Source organism: Oncorhynchus mykiss, chromosome 26, assembly GCF_013265735.2.
Source record: "Oncorhynchus mykiss isolate Arlee chromosome 26, USDA_OmykA_1.1, whole genome shotgun sequence".
In the NCBI taxonomy this organism is placed as follows: Eukaryota; Metazoa; Chordata; class Actinopteri; order Salmoniformes; family Salmonidae; genus Oncorhynchus; species Oncorhynchus mykiss.
In genome coordinates, this window is record NC_048590.1 from 19,994,155 (window position 1) to 20,018,367 (window position 24,213).

Sequence of the window (24,213 nt, forward strand, 5' to 3'; positions counted from 1 at the left end):
AACTGCTCCAGGTCCATCAAGTTGGATTGGTTCCACTGGTGTACAGCAATCTTTAAGTCATGCTACAGATTCTCAAGTGGATTGAGGTCTGGGATTTGACTAGGCCATTCCAAGACATTTAAATGTTTCCCCTTAAACCACTCAAGTGTTGCTTTAGCAGTATGCTTAGGGTCCTTGTCCTGCTGGAAGGTGAACCTCAGTCCCAGTATCAAATCTCTGGAAGACTGAAACAGGTTTCCCTCAAGAATTTCCCTGTGCACTGCGCCATCCATCGTTCCTTCAATTCTGACCAGTTTCTCAGTCCTTACCCATGAAAAACATCCCCACAGCATGATGTTGCCACCACCATGCTTCACTGTGGGATGGTGTTCTCGGGGTGATGTTCTCGGGGTGATGAGAGGTGTTGGGTTTGCTCTATACATAGCGTTTTCCTTGATGGCCAATAAGCTCAATTTTAGTCTCATCTGACCAGAGTACCTTCTTCCATATGTTTGGGAAGTCTCCCACATGCCTTTTGGTGAACTCCGAACGTGTTTGCTTATTATTTTCTTTAAGCAATGGCTTTTTTCTGGCCACTCTTCCGTAAAGCCCAGCTCTGTGGAGTGTATGGCTTAAAGTGGTCCTATGGACAGACACTCCAATCTCCGCTGTGGAGCTTTGCAGCTCCTTCAGGGTTATCTTTAGTCTCTTTGTTGCCTCTGATTAATTCCCTCCTTTCCTGGTCTGTGAGTTTTGGTGGGCAACCCTCTCTTGGCAGGTTTGCTATGGTGCCATATTCTTTACATTTTTAAATAATGGATTTAATGTGCTCCTTGGGATGTTCAAAATCTGTACTTCTCCACAACTTTGTCCCTGATGTGCTTGGAGAGCTCCTTGGTCTTCATGGTGCCGCTTGCTTGGTGGTGCCCCTTGCTTAGTGGTGTTGCAGACTCGGGGGCCTTTCAGAACAGGTGTATATATACTGAGATGATGTGACACTTAGATTGCACACAGGTGGACTTTGTTTAATTAATTATGTGACTTCTGAAGGTACTTGGTTGCACCAGATCTTATTTAGGGGCTTCATAGCAAAGGGGTTGAATACATATGCACGCACCACTTTTCCGTTTTTTTTTTTTAAATAATTTTTTGAAACTAGTTATTTTTTAAATTTCACTTCACCAATTTGGACTTGTGTATGTCGAGTACATGAAATCCAAATAAAAATCCATTTAAATTACATGTTGTAATACAACAAAATAGGAAAAACGCCATGGGGGATGAACACTTTTGCAAGGCACTGTATCGTAATGTGAGGTTCTCACATGTCACAACTCATGTTCCACTTGAAGAAGTTGAGGTGGGAAAGGTGAGGGGAGGATGTGTTACAGCCCTGTTTCTTTTCCACTGCAGGAGGATCGCTCACAGCATCCATTAGTCGTGTCAAAAAAGAGGGGGGAAAGTGAGAGAGCACTCACAAGTAGTACATCTCTCAAATGTCAAGCCTGTAATTTGAGAGAAGGAAATATTCGCCTCATCAAATTACATCTGGGTTTCCTGAGCTCCCAACAGAAATGGGTTTTTGCCTACAGAGTGATAGTGTCACTGGTGGGGCTCATCGTTATTATTTCACACAATGAAGATGAAATTGCAGGGTTGTGGTGGCACTGTCTTGGTCGACACGCACAGAGATGATGGGCTGCTTGTTCCAGGTGAGAGTGTGTGTTTGAGTACATGTCACTGAATGGGGTGGTACGTAAACTTCATTAATGATGAACGATGGGAGAAATTGAGTTTTTTTGTGTAACAGATGGAACTGGTTTCAGATTAACTGTTACTATATAGACTTACTATATATTACTATTTAGAATATATTAGGGACTGTTGTATTTCCTTTCCTCACTGCAGAGCTTAAGAAAAACCCTGCCTGCTGTCTGACTGTAGAGTTGGTTACTCCATTGCAATGTCAACAATTAGGTAATTCAACCCATGAACAGAGCTATGAAGATATAGTAAGGTTTATATGCAGCTGAAAGCAGAATTACAGTAAACGGACAAACATTTAATTAAAATAAGTAGATCTAGATAGGGGGGAAATGTAGAGTTGATTGAAGCAGTTCGGGACTGGAGTGAATGGCGCATCATTGATCTTTGAGCAGAGACATGTCCTGCCTTATTAAAATGTATAATTTGTTTGAACCCTGTTGAGTTTGCCTACACTTCACATTGCCCACTCAACTCACCTGTCAATTTCCCATCCTGTGACCGTGCAATCTTTGTGAGCCTGCTCAGCACTGTGTCTACTTGATATTCACCGCCTTCTACAATGTGCTGCGTGGTACTGTACCTTGCATGGATCGCGCTGCTTTAAATGTGTTTACTTTTTGGGTTACTAATGAGATAATCATTACTTCATTTGCATGTATCATTTGGCTGTTGCTGTGATTGAGGTCTTTTAGTGAATGTAGTGCTAATGTGAACTGTTTGTTGGTACCCATGGCTAAGGAAGAGCAGTAGTAACACTATTCTGGGTCCTCCCAATCATTAAACAGTTGAATCTGTGCAATAATTAGCTTCTGCACAAAGTTTATTTCAAGTGTCCGTGTTGATTTCCCAAATACACATTTAGTGGAAATGGCTAAATTAAGCGACTGAAAGTGAACTCATTTACCTCAGTAATGAGAAGCAATGTACTGCCACCTGATAAAACATCCTTTCCGTCCACACCCGCACTGCCAAGCAGCAATCACACCTCATTAAAGGTCTATTTCCAACTGAAACATTAGTGCAAATGTTTCCATCCACTTTACAATGAGCTTTGGGATGATCTGCATCATCCCAACCCAAGATTAATGGATTAATCCCAATCGCCTTGTGTTCTATGAAAGTCTCAGAGCCTACTAGCATCATTCATAGAACTAATTAGTGGGAAATATAAAATATGCAAGATTTAAGCATGACAGGAGATGCCTGTCTCTGGAATGACTATACATGATAGAAACGAAGCTGTGCAATTTCAAGAGATTCAAGTTGTACATCTCTAACGGAATACAATCAAATTATAGAAGCCTCCTCTGACTAACTTTGTTTATGAATTGAATCATCAGACAATCAAATTAACCGCTACTAACAGCGTTGGTCTATATCAGCAGAGGCTTTGAGGCAGCTAGATCTTATCTCTCCTTCTCTTTTGTTTCCCTCTTTCCCCAACCTAAAGATAATCACAAGTGTTTATCAGCAGCTCTGGAAATGGGTTTCATCTCATTCACAGATATTGTGGGTCGATGAACTTTTGCTTAAGGTAGCTTAAAAGGGTGAATTTCACAGCTTGGCGCTTTAGGGTAAGTGGTTGAGAAAACACTTTTCAGACGTTTAGTCTTGGCGATGCTGAGGGCAGATTGTATGCAGAGAGGAGGTGGATGGGTGTTAAAACACATTAGTGGTGAGATGTAACATAAAGACAAACAGTATTGTCTAGACAGGAAGTCAACACTTAACAACTGTTGTGTACATCTATGCTACTGCAGGTAACTAACTATTGGTCATTTAAATACAGCAAGAATCTACATGTTTGGTTGTTTAATCTCTTTCAGCCCTATTTTGTGTTCTTTGGACAACAATGAGACTCAAATGATTGATTATGATTTGCACAATATAATGTTCATAGTAATGGTGTGCTGGATTATGATTGATATTCACAGGGATTTGTTGGGACAAATTTGTTTAGCCCGATTTCGGCTTGTGTTTGCTACTCACAAGGACATCTTGCATGTGGAATGTTGAGCAGATTAAACCAAAATCAAACTGGATTACTGTCAGGGAAACAGAGATTAGAGAACCCCTGAGAAAGCTTCCTGCCTGATATGTCATCCACAGCTCTGTTGACAGTCATGCATCCTGAAGGTGAGATCAATGGATCCAGAGGTCTTTTTCTCTCGTCCTCTGACGGATGGTCGGTCAAATCTGTTCCCAGGGGGAAGGTATCAGTGCACGTCCTGTACAGGTGATTCTCAGAGTAGCAACACGATAGGATCCTTGGCTCTGAATCTGGACACGCTAGAAGGAGACAGAGCAACATTCCAGAAGGCTGGATTCTTAAAGGCCAGGAGATGCAGGAATTTCCACCAGAGGCAGTGCTAATGATCTAATAGCTCAGTGTCCAACACACCCTGGAAAGATTCTCTGATAGGGCCTGTGGTCAAGCACGAATCTGAAGCATGTCCTAAATTGTAATAAGGGAATCAGCTCATTTTCCATGTCTACCCTCCTACTTTCCCCACATTGCTGAACCCACCACCATGTGGATTTTGCGTACGCTTTCTGCCTCCAGGGCAAAAAGCCAAAGGCATTGTGGAGGAACGGATACCGGGAAGGCCGAGGGTAGCACAACAATCTTGGTATAAAAGTTTAATGAGCTCCACCATTTGACACAGTGATTCTTCATCGGGGGCTAGGCTGGCGAGCAAGGCCAGAAGCCATATGTAGATGAGGCTCTCTGAGCACGGGGTGGCTGGGAGGGGGGCATGGGGAGCAGCCGGCCGGTGCTGTCGGGGATCGCTCGGGTGATGAAACGGCGCGTCTCCTTCTAATGCGACGGGAGAGATAGGTGAGGTGCTGCTCAAAGAGGGGTGAAAAGCGAGGCGATTTGTCCTCCTGTCAGGTCCTGTCTGGCCCCACAGCATCACGTTCATTGGTCTGGACAGTGGAGTCTGTGGAAAGGTTTAGTTTAATATGAAAAGGTGCCATGGTATGCCTATTAATTCACCTCCAGCATGCTGCGGGGCTAACACTATCACAGATGCACCTCTTTGAGTCAATGCCCATAAGACCAAGACTGGCAAAACAATTAACACTCTCATCAAACACATATAAAATAGGAAAATATCATTGAAGGATATATTAATGAATCGCTGTTCCGTGTGGATTCCACCTGTCTCCGTTTACACAGTACATAGAGAGAGACAGGTTCTTCGTTAAATCAGGTCCATTCTCTGTGGAGTTCTTCCTGACTGGCCTTCTTGACACCCCTGACACACTAGCATTATTCCTGATGCACCGATCGTTAGTCTCCTCATGCTCTTCAACAATGACAAACTCTAAGGACATACAGGCAGTAAAGTGGTCAATAAAGTCCTCCATTAACCCATTGACCTCCGCTTCCCATAACTGTTTTGAAATGTGGCTGTGGGACATAAGACACTGCCACGCACGCACTCGCACACACACAGACAGACAGATTATAATAACTAAATTGGACCACTTTGAAAGAAGATCATCATCTTAATGAGATAGCGGAGTAAAGTACAACGATACAGAGACTTTGCATCACAAAGCTTTGACTGTCCGCACGAGCATCACCTCTCCTTCTCACTGCCTGCCTCTTTCTGCTGTCGGTCTTCTGAGGGACCACTTCGACAGTGCTTGTTTATGGCGTGAGATCCAGCTTTAACATCCTGGGTGATTAGCGACTTGGTTGTGGTTCCCTCCACAGTTCCCTGTCTGTATTTCAGACCTCACTGGCTGTTCTCCTCTGTTCTGTTCTGCAATTCAGCTCTGCCCTGCCTCATCACAACTCAAACAACTCCCTGTCTTTCTTCATTTCAAGTCATCTCCCTCGTGTTTTTTCAAAATTAGTTTAAACAACGTCTAATTGGCAATCCATGTTTGATAGGTTGTCTCATTTCAATTGCAGGTAGTCACAAGGGGAATTACCAAATATTCCTTCGTCATTCAGCATGTCATTGAACATTTTGAGTGGATGATGAGAAGGATATAAATAAAGAGGCCATGTTGTAATTAGTCTGGTTTTACATGTTCACCCCACTACCATCTAGAAGGCAGAGACCGTACAGGTGCATCAAAGCTGGGTCCGAGAGACTGAAAAAGTGCTCCAGGTCATCCCTGTTAAATTGTCACTACTAGCCGGCCTCCTCCCAGTACCCTTCTTTGAACTTAGTCACTGTTACTAGTAGGCTACCACCCGGTACTCTACCCTATACCTTACATACTGTTTTACCCACTTCATACGTATATACGGGATTCTAGTCAAAGCTCATGCTATATAACTACTGCTATACACACCTTTTCTATTCATATACTGTCCATACTGTCTACACACACCATCAAATACTGTACCAGTCAACAGTTTGGACACACCTACTCATTCAAGGGTTTTTATTTATATTTATTTGTTTTACTATTTTCTACATTGTAGAATAATAGTGAAGACATCAAAATAACACATATGGAATCATGTGGTAAGCAAAAAAAAGTGTTACACAAATCAAAATATATTTATATTCGAGATTATTCAAAGTAGCCACCCTTTGCCTTGATGACAGCTTTGCACACTCTTGGCATTATCCCAACCAGCTTCATCACCTGAAATGCTTTTCCAACGGTCTTAAAGGAGTTCCCACATATGCTGAGCACTTGTTGGCTGCTTTTTCTTCACTCTGGGGTCTTCACTCTGGGGTCCAACTCATCCCAAACCATCTCAATTGGTTTGAGGTCGGGTGACTGTGGAGGCTAGGTCATCTGATGCAGCACTCCATCACTCTCCTTCTTGGTCAAATAGCCCTTACACAGCCTGGACGTGTATTTTGTGTCATTGTCATGTTGGGGGAAAAAATTATAGACCCACTAAGCGCAAACCAGATGGGATGGCGTATCACTGTAGAATGCAGTGGTAGCCATGGTGGTTAAGTACGCCTTGAATTCTAAATAAATCACTGACAGTGTCACCAGCAAAGCATCCCACACCATCACACCTCCTTCATGCTTCACGGTGGGAACCACCGATGCAGAGATAATCCGTTCACCTACTCTGCGTCTCACAAAGACACGGCGGTCAGAACCAAAAATCTAAAATTTTGTCTCATCAGGACAAAGGACAGATTTCCACCGTTCTAATGTTCATTGCTCGTGTTTCTTGGCCCAAGCAAGTCTCTTCTTCTTATTGGTGTCCTTTAGTAACGGTTTCTTTGCAGAAATTCGACCATGAAAGCCTGATTCACGCAGTCTCCTCTGAACAGTTGATGTTGAAATGTGTATGTTACTTGAACTCTGATGCATTTATTTTGGGCCACAATCTTAGGTGCAGTTAACTCTAATGAACTTATCCTTTGCAGCAGAGGTAACTCTGGGTCTTCCTTTCCTGTGGCAGTCTTCATGAGAGCCAGTTTCATCATAGCGCTTGATGGTTTTTGCAGGTGCACTTGAAGAAACTTTCAAAGTTCTTGAAAATTTCCAGATTGACTGACCTTCATGTCTTAAAGTAATGATGGACTGTCATTTATTTTGCTTATTTGAGTTGTTCTTGCCATAATATGGGCAATTTTTTACCAAATAGGGCAATTTTCTGTGTACCACCCCTACCTTGTCACAACACAACTGATTGGCTTAAACACATTAAGAATGAAAGAAATTCCACAAATGAACGTTTAAGAAGAGACACCTGTTAATTGAATTGCATTCCAAGTGACTACCTCATGAAGCTGGTTGAGAAAATGCCAAGAGTGTGCAAAGCTGTCATCGAGGCAAAGAGTGGCTACTTTGAAGAATCTCAAATCTAAAATATATTTTGATTTGTTTAACAGTTTTTCGGTTGGTCCAGGATTCCATATGTGTTATGTAATATAGTTTGATGTCTTCGCTATTATTCTGCAATGTAGAAAATAGTAAAAATGAGTAGGTGTGTCCAAACTTTTGACTGGTACTGTATATATATATATATATATATATATATATATATGCAGTATATATGTTCATGTTCATGTTTTTTGGGGATTTATGTGTATTGATTTGTGTTGTTAGGTATTACTGCACTGTTGGAGCTAGAAACATAAGCATTTAGCTTCACCTGTGATAACGTCTTCAAAATATGTGTATGTGACCAATACATTTTTTTTTTGGGGGGGGGGGGGGGGGGGTATTCTTATTTGATGTGGTATATCAATAGATTAATTTAATCAGACATTTTTTGGAGAGTTTTTAGAAACATAAAGAGACAACCCCATTCTTTATAACCACATACAAATTTAAGCCTGGAATGGGAAAAAGTTATTCAAAACAAACTTCATACAAGCTTATTTTATTTTTAATGAGAAGCTTACTCCTGCGTGAATCAGCTTCCCAGACAGAATTAGTGCTTTAAGACATTGTTTGATAAAGTTATAATGAATATTACCTGATTACACCCACGGCGTGAATCTCGCCGAAGACATGGATGTCGATTATGGCAGCCCCCCGCACCTCTCTGATTCAGAGGGGTTGGGTTAAATGCGGTAGACACATTTCAGTTGAATGTATCCCCCTTTCCCTCACCCTTTACCTGAAATGTCTGTCCGTGTTGTCTTGAAAAGATTGAGAAAATCCAACAGAAACGTTGAAACAATTCATTTAAAATAAGAAGATTTTATACATTAATTTTAAATGACTACACTAGGAATAAAAACGTTTCAATTACACTCAGAGGCAATGCAGAACTCATTAGCTTAACCATAAGTCATTTGCATTATAATTCTTGTTATCTTTTAGGCCTGAGAATAAGCAGCGATACCCTCTGTCACCCCAACAACCAGGGGGAAATAAAAGGTTTTGCATGTAAATGCTCAAGCCCTAGGGCTCATCATAGCGAGACATAGGCATCAGTGTGAAAAACCTGATGGAAGCCAGCACAGTGGCAGTAGATAAGCTGGATGCCAGCCAAATAGTCTTTTATCCTCATGTTGAGGTAGCTAGGAGCAAAGAGGGCAGGCTCAGCTCCACGAGCGGGCAAAAGGGGGCTTAGCCCCGTCAGTTGAAACTTGTGCCCCCTCAGTTTCAGTTTTATATCCCTATATAAAAATACCCAAAAAGTTCAAATGATTCATTGACAGGTTGGCGCTGTGCTGTATAAGCATCATGGATAGAGGCGCACCGCTGTGGAGTTTGTGTGTGTTTGTGTTTAGGAGGGCAAGCGTTTGTGTTTGGAAAGCACTGGGCAGTTAGGTAAAAAGTGGGGGAAAAAGCTGCTCATCTGTGATTTATAAGGATGGGGTCAAGTTTACAGTGGAAGCTGCTTCACTCAACTCAGCCTTACGCCCCACCACTACAGAGTTTAGTTAGCTTCTTAGCTAGATGTAAAAGGCGCTTTAGTGTTATTAGCCCATTTTGCTCTAATCAGCAAATTCATTCAATAGCAACTGGTTTATAGGAAGAGAGTGGCTGGAATACTTGGTTACTGCAGATGCTGCATTTTCTGTTCCAATGTTGAAAGTTCTGTATTGGGTCCAATACTAAAGCAGCAACCTGATCGCACAGTTTCAGACAAGGCCTTCACCTAACTTGAAGCATGCTATTGATAGAACCAAAGGATTTGCTAGGCACGCATCCAGCAAGGAGCATTTGAAATGCACTGCACTGATGAAAGAAAAACAAGTTCGAAGTGCTATGGGAACTGAGGTGATAGGCAGCCGGCAATAACTAATTTCCAACTTTGGGAAGCACAGACGAAGCATGCTGCGCCCAAGGAAATCTCCACTAATCCAACTGGCATTTGAGGGGCATCTTACAAACTTTTGGGGCGATTGGAATGACCGATTACTCAGGATTTTAACAGAGCATCAAGGAGGCTGCAACTCTTCTGTAAAATGTCAGAAACAATCCAATCTTGGTGGTAAAGCCAGTGGTGTCATTTTCAGCACAAACCTAGTGTATGGAATAGCAACATTCGTTCTTTATAGGGAATAGGGTGCCATTAGAGACTGGATCCACAGAAGTGTGTTGAAGTGTAATGTATCATATCACAACGTGTTGCTGAACTCACGAGCTGCATGATTCTCTGTGTTTGAAGCAGGCCTATAGGTTTGTTTATTCGTCGAGACAGCTGTTCGTGGCTGCATCTCACTGTAGTAGGCTGTATGTTCTGGTTAATGTAACTAGCCTGAATATAGACCATGTCGTGTCTTTATCAAAATGATTTTTGTTTATAGGCCTATTGTAACGGCCCGTTGGTGGAAGAAGGTGAGGACCAAGGTGCAGGGTGATACGTGTTCGTCGTTTTATTAAATAGAACGGAACACTAAATACAAAGTAACAAAAGAAACAACCGAAACAGCTTCGTCAGGTGCAAACCACACTAAACAGAAAATAACTACCCACAAAACTCAGGTGGGAAAAGGCTACCTAAGTATGGTTCTCAATCAGAGGCAACGATAGACAGCTGCCTCTGATTGAGAACCACACTGGCCAAACAACAAAGAAAAACAAAACATAGAAAATGAACATAGAATGCCCACCCTAGTCACACCCTGGCCTAACCAAAATAGAGTCAAAAGCCTCTCTATGGCCAGGGCGTGACACCTATAGTAGGCCTACAGCGGTTTTGTTCCGTTCACATTCATTCGTTCTATTCATTCTATTCACAGTTGTGTCTGTATTCTAAGCCAAACTACTATTCAATTATTTTTGTTTTGCATGAATATCTAGGCTACTACTTTCACCATTTAGTTTGCATTATTTTGGTAAGACAACTGTGTGTACGGCTGCATTCCTTTAGACTGTTTGTAATAGGTGAATTACCCTGTCTGGTAGCCTACATGACCAAAATGGCCTTTCTTTAGTGTGTAGAAAGCTATCCATTGTGCTTATACAGAGCAACGGAGACCTGTCACTTCAAAAGCACTCAATGGTCTCGGAGACCCTGCAATTGAACTCCATGTTTATTTTGGGCATAGCGCGATATAAGCTGAATTCAATATATTTCCGATGCAAGAACCTGCAAAAATGGTTCCCCCCTCACTGATTTCAACTGCCCTCTTAGTCACTTTACCTGGTGCCAGGTCTGAAGGAGGATTAACTGGCAGCCAGCAGCCTACTTCGAAAAGTCCCCATCAGAGAGACAAGATGGTGTAAGAACATCGTTTGAATGTCAGCTCCTTCTTCATATTACCATTTGACCAAGAGCAAATTAAAAGTTTAAATAAATATTCCACCGCGAGGCATAGCTACAGATGAAAAAAAATACTTCCTAGGTATGCCCTGTGTTTTTGTGGGGTCCCGTGGATGTGGATTCCAAATACACCTGTAACAGTGAACCATTTCATCAACTCCACTGTCAAACATGACAGTAGCTAAATGTACTGAGGTTTAGGTTCTGGAAATGCTTAACATGATCAATGTCATTCAATCTCTGACACCTTTAGACAATGAATGTGGATTAGATGAGAGAAAGAAAAGCAATTACTCCGGAACATTTGCATTCAAGGGTAATACCCAGAGACTTCCACCTATTATTCATCAAAGGCTCAGTTCTAATTGCAATTAGTGGCTTAACGCCTAGCTTCGCAGGGTCAGATCCAACTTTTAGTCTCTGACATGCATCCAGGATTTTCAGGAGGTTGAGTTTTTCATGCTAAACCACGACACACCCGGGAAAGTTTTTTTTGTGATGCATGTGATATTGCCTCCAACGCGCCCTAATTGGCTAAATTAACAATGGCCTCTTTTTCTCTCCTTGGTAGAGGAACAAATGAATTTGAATCGCCCTCTAAAGAATTGAATCACTCACCAGCCATCTTCGATAAAGCGCATATTATTTACACTCATTTTGTTCTAATTACAAAGTGACAAGGTCACCTTTGCACCCACAAAGCAGAGTTTAGTCCACGCTGTCCATCTACATTTCCACCGGCTAATCAATAGAGACAGGGGAAATCTGACTAGTTTCTCTTTGCTGCTGCTTACGCTTGTTAAGGTCACCTAGGCTGTAATGCACCAGACATCACAGCAGTCATCTGTTGTTAAGAAAGAGAGAAACTCTTTGTTTGCAATGCAAATAATGCAATCCCACTGCAAAGTCACCGGCATGGGTCAAATATACTCCTCCTTGGTTTATGGGCTGCCTATAAAATAGTTGATTTATTGAGTAGCTGCATTTCCCAATGCAACACTTTCCATCTTAGCGCGCCCATTTAGACATTGACTTCCTACAGAGAAGTGAATGTTGCACATATTTTGTGTGAAAATTCATGTAACATTCATAAAATACTAGATTTTACACGATTCCTATTCCTAGGAGCTTTTCGGATATGCTTCATGCATGTGTTAAACGACATCAGAGGGCATAGGATCAAAGGAAATAGTTGCAATTATACCATTTTCTTTTTTACAATTCCAGCTCTGACAAACATGCACGACATCACTAAAGACACATACCATCATCAGAATGTAAACAATTAGTGACTAGAGGATGAATAATGCTAATCCATAACAGTTGGTTAATCTAGCCATTCCTATAATGATATCTATTAGCTTTTCACCTACTGCAAACATGATGACCCCTGTGACCCTGGAGCCAGGAGAGATCCAGGAGAGGGATTAGGACTGCTTCAGTTTCCTCTCTGGTGTTTTATCCTCTGTCAGTATCCTTTGTCAGTATCCTCTGTCATCCTGACTAAACCAGTAGGAGACTGATGATAAGACAAGTGACTGAGGATAGGAGGGAGGGGTTTTGAGCACTGGGTATTATACATCAAAAATACTATCAAGAAAAATATTTGTATTTCATGCAATTTCCATGTGTTTGCAAAATATGACTTATCACCATAATGTTGATGAGACTTGCTTTTTGGTTATTAGAGATGACATTAAATGTAATTGGACTTTTATCTATCTCAGCTTTAGGACTCATCAATTTAATATTTTACGGGCCCCCCGAGTGGCGCAGGGCAGCTGTGCTGAGATCCTGGTTCGAGTCCAGGGGGAGTCCATGGGGCAGCGCACAATTGGCTCAGCGTCGCCCGGGTTAGGGTTCTTGTCCCATCGCGCACTAGAGACTCCTGAGGCGGGCCGGGCGCAATGCACGCTGACACGGTCGCCAGGTGTACAGTGTTTCCTCCGACACATTGGGGCGGCAGGCTTCCGCGTTAAGCGGGCCTTGTGTCAAGAAGCAGTGCTGCTCAGAGGACACATGGCTCTTGACCTTCGCCTCTCCCGAGTCCGTACGGGAGTTGCAGCAATGGATACCAATTGGATACCATGAGAAAGGGGTAAAAAAAAAAATCTTAATATTTTACATCAAACTTCTCCCTTAAATGTATCTAATTTGAATACACTTTTTAAACCCTTTACTCGAGCGCTTTGAAGTCATAGACACATAACAGCTTTGTGATGCTTCACACAACATTAATTTCAAAAGGTTTTTTAAACCTTAAATACAGAAGGGATTGTCCTATGCAGCTCTCTGTGTCATTATCATTCAGCCATAACAATAGTTCTTCTGATACATGGCATTAATGCATACGACAGTGGCAAGACTTTTCCCTTGCCCTGTAGAATATGCCATCTGTTCTACCAGCTGCATTAAGCATCATAACTCATAATCAAAGTCTTTTTGTTTAGAATTGTGATTTGATATCAACGAACCCTCAACTCAATCTACTTTCAATCGAATGAGCAATATGTCCCCAGAGATATAGCACAGTGGACAGATTTTTGTACAGGCATTTAAGACAAAGGTAAGCCTCTTACACAAAAGCGTGAAAACTTGAGTCTGTCCTGCTCAAAATGTCAAACAAAATAATGAAATAATGAAAGTGAAGTGCGAAGGCTCGTACACAGTAATCTGGCCTCTCGGTGCCATATATCGCCGAGGTAATGTGACAGTTAGGAGAGAAAACAATGAGGCTGGGTGGCAGCTGTGGGTTATTGAGTATGAAGAGCAGCCAATGAAGCAATGAGTGCCGCCACAATGTCTCTAATGGCACACAGATGAGCCCCGGACTCTACGCAAGCCTCGCGTTCTAATCTGTCATCACTGGCCTGCACCTCCACCCCCCTCTATTGGCAGGGGGCTGTCAGCCAAGGCCCATGGGACATGACAGAAACACACCAATGACTATTCCATTCCAACACACTTCCACCTTGCCCCTCCTCTGCTCTCTAATGATGGATATCATCATTCAGTTTTCACTTTCCACTGCAACTATCATAGTTCTCTTCCGAGAAAATGTACTCACTTAAAAGTGAAAGGGACATGACCACACGTGAACTCTCATGGTCCTGCCCTAGCCTGCACTGGCTGTAGATTAATAGTTTCCCTTTACTAACTTACTTAGGCCCACCGCTCCTTTGGAAGCATAGGTCATCGATGTTCTGTTCTGAGCAGTCTTCTCCAGCTCGTCCGCCCCATGCCGGTTGTCCATCTGACTCAAGCACCTGCCCATCCAGTTTTCTCTAGTTTCCCTTTAGCCTGATTTTACCTTCAGTGCGAGTACCTCTCAGGCCTTGGGGCCTTGGAGAGATGGAGATGCTGAGAGGGGCTTTTGAAGCTTGAGAAGATCCCCGCCCTCTTGCCTGCTCCTATTAGGAGGTACATTTGAAACAGCATTTTAGGGACCATAGCACAGCCACGCCTCCATATGTCCTCTCTCTGTGTTAATAACGTGCTCACACTGCGTATGAATATTATGTAAAATTAGCTCAATTATATTTGACAGCTCATTACCATACGCATTGACCAGGTTTCCCCCGTCTTTCCTCAGTAGTAATTCTTACCTTCTCCCGTCGCTCGAGGTGAATAATGATTAACATAATTATAGAGCACATTTTTTTTGGAAGAGGCATTTGCCAGTTTGTCTCTGTCCATGAGCCTTCTCTGTTCCCCTTTTAATGTAAATCCTTCATTTAGATGTGTATCAGAGTGTATTCAGGGGAGTTAGAGTGAAACAGTGCTCTATTAAGTTTGATAAATTCAATTAAATAGATATTGCATACTGATTTTTTCCCCCACTAGTTATTAATAACCTTTTCCCTACGCGGTGATTGTGTGATTTGCCGCAGCACTTCAATTCCAAAGTTTCAAACTTTGTTATACTAGCTATGGCTTTTAGAATACTTAATGCTGGTTGTGGCCCATTCGTAGGGGGAATTAATCTGGAGTCTCAACTGGCCAGAGAGTATGAACTCAATGACTGGCTAGAAAAGCAGCAGAAGACAGAGCAACAGATTGAAGCATTATTATTTGTGTTACCATTCCATCTGGAGACGTGTGATCGAACAGAGACAATCACACTTTCTCTACAAACCCCTAACAGCTGGAACATCTAACTGCTGGTTTGCAATCAACGCTTATAACATGAAAAACTGCAACTTGAGGCTGGGTTTTATTGGTTGTTTCCATCGTAATCCGATTTTCCAGCTGTCCTTTTACATGACCATTTACTTTGGAAAATCAAGGCCTCTGTCTGTTGACTGAAGATTGCAGCAAACACATCTCTAAAAATGATGTGAAAAAAGTCAGCTGGATCGATTGGTACCCGTCATTGTCTTCTTTCGGAACCTAAGGCATCACATAAAAATGATCCATGACACAGTAAATTGGTTCAAGTTGACCTTTGACATTGAAAAAGCGCTGGAGTCCTACGCGACAATGGATCTTTTTAACTGTGAGGGATTTGAACGTCACTACATCCAGGTCCGGTGCGTATCCATCCCTCACATGGACAGCACTGTCATTGGGCCAGATGAAGACTGAACCGCATGGTTCCAGTAGGAGGCACAACTTCCTCCTGCTCCATCCATCCAGACCCCATCCAGATCAATCCATAATAAGGCCCACCTGATCCGTCTCACACCCTCACCTCCCTCTCACCATTAACACAAAGAACAAATGATACCCTGTCTGACTGACATACACAGGAGAGATAAAGGAGTAAAACAGACAAGACATACCCTCCATCTTGATTTCTTTGCTCACCCTAGGTAAATCTGTGTCGTTGGTTTTGGTGTGGTCACCTGAAACACAGAAGAGAGAAGAGATGCTAACCACACTTTGAATGTTCAAATTCCTCTCTGGTATCACAATTTAATTGACATTTTCTGCCTTCTGAGGTAAGCAAAGGAGGTAAACAGGAGCCTGCAGCATTATCCAATCAGCATTGATTTCACCAATAACAAGTAAGCCCTGTTCATAGCCAATGCATGGTCAACATTTATTGTATGCACAATACCACTCCCCCCTCACATTTGTAAGACATTGATTTCTGTGTAGAGAATATTTGGCCTTCGGGAGACACTGATTGTATTGTAATTGTATTCTCTTATTAGATTTCATACTACCTGGACATTCCTTTTTTCACTCCAGTATAAATGGCTAATAATGAAATATAATCACTTATGAGTGTAGAGGAACGAGTGATAAAAGTAGTCAGGCAGCAGTGTAATCATGTTCGGACCGTGCACCATTACCAGACAAATTGGGGCCTGCTTCCCGGTTTTCATTTCCAGTCTGCTGCCTTCACTCCAGTGTTATACAGGCATCTGATTTCATGGGTTTCAGGGAACGGGTTGATTTAATGCAGAGGGGAACTATGCATGAGCCCTCCTGCTGTGCAACTCTTACATGCAGTTTAGTCATGCCAGACAACATGTTGTGTTCCAGGCCCTGTCCTGATTGCAACTCTCTCTGCGTCTCGCGAAATACGGTTTAGTCAGGGATGGAGGGGTGGAGTGAAAAGTGTGGCTAGAGGGTCGACCGTTGGTTAAGATGTCCAAGTCAAAAGGTTTTTTTTTTGTTTCTGCAAGTCAGACACCAAACAACTTGAAGATACTGTGGAAAATGACACGAGGAGGAATATTCAAACGAGGTTCAACAGCTTTTTAGTTTCATTGACCCTTGATGTAACAAGGGAAAAAAATGAAAATGTATTTTTTTTCTATGGTACTCAAGCTTTGATAGCTAGAGCAGTTGTTAAAGCTCTCGTTTCATCTTCTAACATTATAATTACTTTGGTACGCCTGAAGATAAAAATTAGAGGGAAAATAAATGTATATTTTTTTAATTGCGGTGTCAACTGTTACCCATCGTCTCACCATCTGATGATGTCTCTTCCTGTGTTTATGCCCAAGTCAGTGACTAGCAATCCGTGTAGGCCGATCATTTACCCAAAGAGGGTAATGAATCGACACAATTACTGTGTAATTGTGTCGCGCACAATACAGGTGACTTTCATTAGCAACCTCTGGGATGTGTGTCACTGTGCGGTGGCTGCTCCCTGCTGATGAATTCTGGGAGAGCTGTAATTTATTAGATCAGGTGGTGGGATCACTTTTTATGGCCCCTGGTCTGCAGGTTTAGACTGTCACTTCATTATGATCCTTTATGTCAGGCTTTGGTTAGCAAGAAGCAGGAACATTACGTTTCATGCAAATGACCCGCTCTAATGACCACATTAGGGGGTTTTTAAACTCCGTTTATGAAATTATTAGAATAAAAAGATGGACATTTTAACGACACACATTTTCACATGGCACAACAATGCATGGAACCCTTCGCAATATCATTGTGTAGGAGAAATACTATGGAACATGGCCGGATCATTTCCCATCGTTTTTCACGATGGGAAATGCATGGGACAAAATGTCTTCCTGACCCAATGGGGTCATAAGTCTAGCCTCAGCTTTAAAGCATATAAGTGATTTTATGTGTTGGAGAAAAAAGGAATAGTACATTTTTGGGGAGTGCAACAAAACAGCTGTTCCTGTGTATGTCAACACGCTAATGATGACACCCCCCCCCCCCCCTCTCTCTCTTCTCGCTCTCTGTCAGGAAACAGCTGGGGCAGTGGACTTGATTTATCTATAAAGGTATAGGTGTTAGATTTTAGTATGATGTGCCTTCGTCAGAAGGCATGGCACCTGCAGGGTCCTCATTGCTAACCAACCAGTGTTTTGTCCTTTAACTATACAAGTTAACAGTACACATCAGATAAACACCCCCCCTCTACAACAATGTTCTTTATTTATAATGTTTTTCTGGTCGCTAGAGTCAATCTTTCCAGGACTACACAATGTAATTTCAACAAATTAATTACAGGACAGTTTGCATCCACAAAAGTTACCTGAAACATATATCGTACATTAGCAAACTATGTCCAATACATTAACTCTGCAGAGTGGTGTCTGAATATCAGCGACCACCATTCTGACCAGTCACTATAATGACTTTTGGATGGAAAGAATTAATGGACTGGGAGGCTGCAGCTGGTGTTGGTGTGTCTGTCAGCGAGTGTTTATTAGAATGTGTTAGAGCTTCGTTATTTCCATTTGCAATGTCTTGGAATCAATTGTCTATGTCATGATGTCTTACACTAGAGGAATGACGGTGACAATCACTTTTCATTTTTTTTCTCTTCCGCTAAGGAAAACAAAGCTGGAGAAAAAACAGTGGCAGATGACTGTTACAGCATAGGGTTATAAAAAGTAATGGAGAAAACAGTTGTTTGATTACCAGGCTCTCCGGGTCACTGGATGCTTCTGACCCATTTAGCTTGCAGTAATAGTCTCCCTTGTCCCCTTGGGGGGCCAGTGCTGGAGCATGGGAAAGGGATGCCACAGAACACTGACTCATATACACTGAATAAAAATATGAACGCAACATGTAAAGTGTTGGTCCCATGTTTCATGAGCTGAAATAAAAAAATCCCAGAAATGTTCCATGCGCACAAAAAAAAGTATTTCTCTAAAATGTTGTGCACACATTTGTTTACATCCCATGTTAGTGTGCATTTATCATTTGCAAAGAGAATCCATAAACCTGACAGTTGTGGCATATCAAGAAGCTGATTTAACAGCATGATCATTACACAGGTGCACCTTGTGTTAGGCACAAAGAAAGGCCCATTTAAAATGTGCAGTTTTGTCACACAACACAATGCTACAGATGTCTCAAGTTTTCAGGGAGAGTGCAATTGGCATGCTGACTGTAGGAATGTCCACCAGAGCTGTTGTCAGAGAATTGAATGTTAATTTCTCTACCATAAGTTGCCTCCAATGCCGTTTTAAATAATTTTTCAGCACGTCCAACCGGCCTCACAACCGCAGACCAACTGTAACCACATCAGCCCAGGACATCCACGTCCGGCTTCTTCACCTGCTGGATCGTCTGAGATCAGCCACCCGGACAGCTGATGAAAGCGAGCAGTATTTCTGTCTGTAATAAAGCCCTTTTGTGGGGAAAAACTCTGTCTGATTGGCTGAGCCTGGTTCCCCAGTGGGAGAGCCTGACTCCCAAGTGGGTTGGCCTATGCCTTCCTAGGCCCACTCATGGCTGCACCCCTGCCCGGTATTGTGAAATCCATATATTAGGGCCTAATGAATTTTTAAAAAATTGACTGATTTCCTTATATGAACTGTAACTCTGTAAATTTCTTGAAATTGTTGCATGTTGCATTTATATTTTTGTTCAGTATACATATAGCAAGACCTGCAATCACTGTACATGTAAGGCAATTCATGTAAATATTATGTGCATGCTCCAACAATTCTTTTTACAAATATTTTGAGAAATTCCCCCCCAAAATGATCCTACTATCCTAAATTCAATATTGTAATACAATGTGAAAGTATATTCTTGATATCTAGCAAGTACTATATTCAACACTCTATCCCATGCTTCACTGATTGTACAAATTAGAATAGCGAATTTATTCAGTTAATATTCTTATGATCAAAGAAATGTATATTGGATCTGCACTGGTGGCTGTTCAATCTCACTGGAAAAGGTTGATTGAGACAGAAAATGAATACCATTTACATCATCAACGCTCAAATAAAATTGATAGCAATTAAGGTATCATGTACATGCATCTAAGTTAGCAATTAAACCAAATTAGCTCCCTGTATTACCACTTCATAATAAGAAATTGTGATAATTGACACTGTTATCGTCTCAAGGTATGAATCTTTGTTTTGCACGCACGAACACACACACACACACACACACACACACACACACACACCTCAGCCCCTTTCCTCATTGTCTTTTAGCCTCCATTGTCTCTCCTCCACCCACTGCTCTCCTTTCAGCTGATGCATATTCAACCTCACTACAATACCTGCCAAATGTCTGTGGGATTAAAGAGTACTCTTCCAACTGTCTGTTAGCTTTCCCTCTAAATCTACTGTCGCCATGGTGTTGCCGTGGCAGCACCAGACTGTGGCCTAAGGCGATAGAGATTTGAAAGTGCATGAGTATGTGTCTGCATGAGAGTCAAGGATGCATTGACAGGTGAGAGGAAACGGTAGCCTATCTCTCCACTGCAGTTGTTTCCTTGGAGAGTCTGTAAGAAGTGAAGTTTACTGCAGTTGAACAGAATACCAAACTTTTTTTTATCCCCCCTTATGAAAGACAGTGGAATGTTTACTTATCTAGATTGGAATGTTGACTTATCCAGTGGATTTAACTGTTTGAAATTTTCACTCGCAGCCGGCTGGCCGCCCACATCACAAAAATATGTATTTTTCTATGTAATCCTCTGACTCCACTGAATGTTTTCCTCAGCAGGGCAGTTAGTTCAACTCTCAAGGGTACAGCAAGTGTGCTCCATGTGGGATTTTAACACGCAACCCATTGGTTTGAGTCTCGACACCAAAAAAGATGTGTCTGTGTCTGCCTCTACACCACCCACTCACTGGGGCCCCAGAACATGTTTTAATAATGAGTGGTAGTATTCATCAGCAGCTGTTGGGTTGCACAAATTCCCTTGGCGTGAAACTGACAAGGTGACATTTTAGTAGATTGTCTTTGTTAGTAATGGTAACAAGGTTGGCCTAATTTGTCTTTAAAGTATGAGCAGTACGATTTATAGAGAACAGTAATATATACTGAAAAAAATATATAAACGCAACATGCAACCATTTCAAAGATTTTACTGAGTTAGAATTCATATAAGGAAATTAGTCAATTTAAATAAATTATTTAGGCCCTAATTTATGGATTTCACATGACTGGGAATACACGTGCATTTAAAATGTCACAGATACCTTAATAAAAAGGTAGGGGTGTGTATCAGAAAACCAGTGCTGGTATCTGGTGTGACCACCATTTTCCTCATGCAGTGTGACACATCTCCTTCACATAAAGTTGATCAGGTTGTTGAAAGATGTGCCGGCATCGAGCAATAGAGTTGATCAGCTAGAAAGATGTGTCGGCATCGAGTAATTGTCTCAGGCCCCCTCCCAGTTAGGGGGAGTGATGAGCTCTACAGCAGAGTATCACAACTCAATCGATGTTTGAAAACTGTCCATCCCAAAATATAGAATTGTTAGATAATTGGTCCTCTTTCTGGGACTCACCCACAAACAGGACCAAGCCTGGCCTGCTGAGGAGTGACAGACTCCATCCTAGCTGGAGGGGTGCTCTCATCTTATCTATGAACACAGACAGGGCTCTCTCCTCTAGCTCCACAATGAGATAGGGTGCAGATAGCACAGTCAGTGTAGTCAGCTCAGCTATCCCCTTTGAGATCGTGTCTGTGCCTCGATCTAGGTTGGGCAAAACTAAACATGGCGGTGTTCGCCTTAGCAATCTCACTGGAATGAAGACCTCCTCCATTCCTGTCATTATTAAAAGAGATTGTGATATCTCATATCTCAAAATAATGTTAGATCCAAGGCAGTTATAGTCAATGAACTAATCACGGATCATCATTTTGATGTGATTGGCCTGACTGAAACATGGCTGATAAATTTACTGTGTTAAATGAGGCCTCTCTTCTCCTGGTTACACTAGTGACAATATACCCAGCGCATCCCGCAAAGGCAGAGGTGTTGCTAATATTTACAAAACCAAATTTCAATTCACAAAAATAAAAAGTACTGCATTTTCGTCTTTTGAACTTCTAGTCATGAAATCTATGCAGCCTACTCAATCACTTTTTATAGCTACTGTTTACAGGCTTCCTGGGCCATATACAGCGTTCCTCACTGAGTTCCCTGAATTCCTATCGGACCTTGTAGTCATGGCAGATAATATTCACATTTTTGGTGACTTTAATATTCGCATGGAAAAGTCTACAGACCCACTCCAAAAGGCTTTCGGAGCCATCATCGACTCAGTCATACTCTGGACCTAGTTTTGTCCCGTGGAATAAATATTGTGGATCTTAATGTTTTTCCTCATAATCCTGGACTATCGGACCACCATTTTATTACGTTTGCAATTGCAACAAATAATCTGCTCAGACCCCAACCAAAAGCCGTGCTATAAATTCTCGGACAACCCAAAGATTCCTAGATGCCCTTCCAGACTCCCTACACCTACCCAAGGATGTCAGAGTACAACAATTGGTTAACCACCTAACTGAGGAGCTAAATTTAATCTTGCATAATACCCTAGATGCAGTCACAGCCCTAAAAACAAAAAACATTTGTCATAAGGAACTAGCTCCCTGGTATACAGAAAATACCCGAGCCTTGAAGCAAGCTCCCAGAAAATTGGAACGGAAACGGCGCTACACCAAACTGGAAGTCTTCCAATTAGCTTGGAAAGACAGTACCGTGCAGTATCGAAGAACCCTCACTGCTACTCGATCATCCTATTTTTCCAGCTTAATTGAGGAGAATAATAACAATCCAAAATGTACATTTGATACTGTCACAAAGCTAACTAAAAAGCTGCATTCCCCAAGAGAGGATGGCTTTCACTTCAGCAGTGATAAATTCATGAACTTCTTTGACGAAAAGATCATGATCATTAGAAAGCAAATTAGGGACCCCTCTTTATTTTGCGTATTTCTTCAAAGCTCAGTTGTCCTGAGTCTGCGCAACACTGCCAGGACCTAGGATCAAGGGAGACACTCATGTTTTTTAACACTATATCTCTTGACACATTGATGAAAATAGTCATGGCCTCCAATCCTTCAAGCTGCATTCCAACTAAACTACTGAAAGAGCTTCTTCCTGTGCTTGGCCCTCCTATGATGAACATAATAAACGGCTCGCTATCCACAGGATGTGTACCAAACTCACTAAAAGTGGCAGTGACAAAGCCTCTCTTGAAAAAGCCAAACCTTGACCCAGAATAAAATATATATATATATATATTGGCCTATATCGAATCTCCCATTCCTCTCAAACATTTTAGAAAAAGCTGTTGCGCAGCAACTCACTGCCTTCCTGAAGACAAATATTCTATTCGAAACGCTTCAGTCTGGTTTTAGACCCCATCATAGCACTGAGACTGCACTCGAGAAGGTGGTAAATTTCCTTTTAATGTTGTCAGACATGGAGCTCTGCATCTGCATCTGTCCTCGTGCTCCTAGACCTTAGTGCTGCTTTTGATACCATCGATCACCACATTGTTTTGGAGAGATTGGAAACCCAAAGTTCTGGCCTGGTTTAGATCGGAAAGATATCAGTTTGTCTCTGTGCATGGTTTGTCCTCTGACAAATCAACTGTCAATTTTGGTGTTTCCTCAAGGTTCCGTTTTAGGACCTCTATTGTTTTCACTATATATTTTACCTCTTGGTGATGTCATTCGGAAACATAATGTTAACTTTCACTGCTATGCGGACGATACACAGCTGTACATTTTGATGAAACATGGTGAAGCCCCAAAATTGCCCTCTAAGGAAGCCTGTGTTTCAGACATAAGGAAGTGGATGGGGGCAAATGTTTTACTTTAAGCTCAAAACAGACATACTTGTTCTAGGTCCCAGGAAACAAAGCGATATTCTGTTGAATCTGACAATTAATCTTGATGGTTGTACAGTCGTCTCAAATAAAACTGTGAAGGACCTCGGCGTTACTCTGGACCCTGATCTCTCTTTTGACGAATGTATCAAGACTGTTTCAATGACAACTTTTTTCCATCTATGTAACATTGCAATAATCAGAAACTTTCTGTTCAAAAAGTATGCAGAGAAATTAATCCATGCTTTTGTCACTTCTAGATTAGACTACTGCAATACTCTACTTTCCGGCTACCTGGATAAAGCAATAAATAGACTTCTGTTAGTGCTAAACACGGCTGCTAGAATCTTGACTAGAACACCAAAATGTTATCATATTACTCCAGTGCTAGCCTCGCAACACAGACTTCCTGTTAAGACTAGGGCTGATTTCAAGGTTTTCCTGCTAACCTACAAAGCATTACATGGGCTTGCTCCTACCTATCTTTCCGATTTGGTCCTGCCATACATACCTACACGTACGCTATGGTCACAAGATGCAGACCTCCTTATTGCCAACCAGCTGGAGGCAGGGCTTTCTTCTATAGAGCTCCATTTTTATGGAATGGTCTGCCTATCCATGTGAGAGACGCAGACTCGGTCTCGACCCCTAAGTCTTTATTGAAGTCTCATCTCTTCAGTAGTTCCTATGATTGAGTGTAGTCTGGCCCAGGGGTTTGAAGATGAACAGAAAGGTACTGGAGCGACGATCCACCCTTGCTGTCTCTGCCTGGCCGGTTC